We start from the raw sequence: 492 nt of genomic DNA, 5'->3' as shown, positions 1-492 counted from the left end.
CCAAGGAAAACAGTTTCAATTTACCTTCTTATTTTTTTAAACATGACTGAATAACACTTGTTTTTCTATACCCACAATACAATAATATATAATATAACTGTCAAAAGGTGACCCGTTTTTAATTTTTTTTTTTTTTTTTTTTTTTTTAAAAAAAAAACACAGGTAAGAAAAAAAAAAACATGCACAAACCAGTTCAACATCACAATAACAATATTGCATTCAAACTATAAAAAAAACATGCCTTGATTGATCTTGAACCTTGGTCGGCAGTTGTTTTTATCTCTTGTTGCAGAGCTGATGAAGTAGAGAAACACGCCCGCATTTGGAGTCTCCCTGCCGCTGGACTGAAAAGATAAAGGCGCCTGTTCCTGGAGCTCAGCGCAGGCGACAGATCCGCGCCTCCGAACCGGTCACACCCCGCAGCACCAACACAAGAAAGCGCCCAGAGAATCGGCAACCCTTTCGCTTTATTGCCATGGAACTGGCGGCTCT

The sequence above is a fragment of the Polyodon spathula genome, chromosome 59 (assembly GCF_017654505.1).
Source record: "Polyodon spathula isolate WHYD16114869_AA chromosome 59, ASM1765450v1, whole genome shotgun sequence".
Lineage (NCBI taxonomy): Eukaryota > Metazoa > Chordata > Actinopteri > Acipenseriformes > Polyodontidae > Polyodon > Polyodon spathula.
This window is presented reverse-complemented; position numbering follows the sequence as displayed.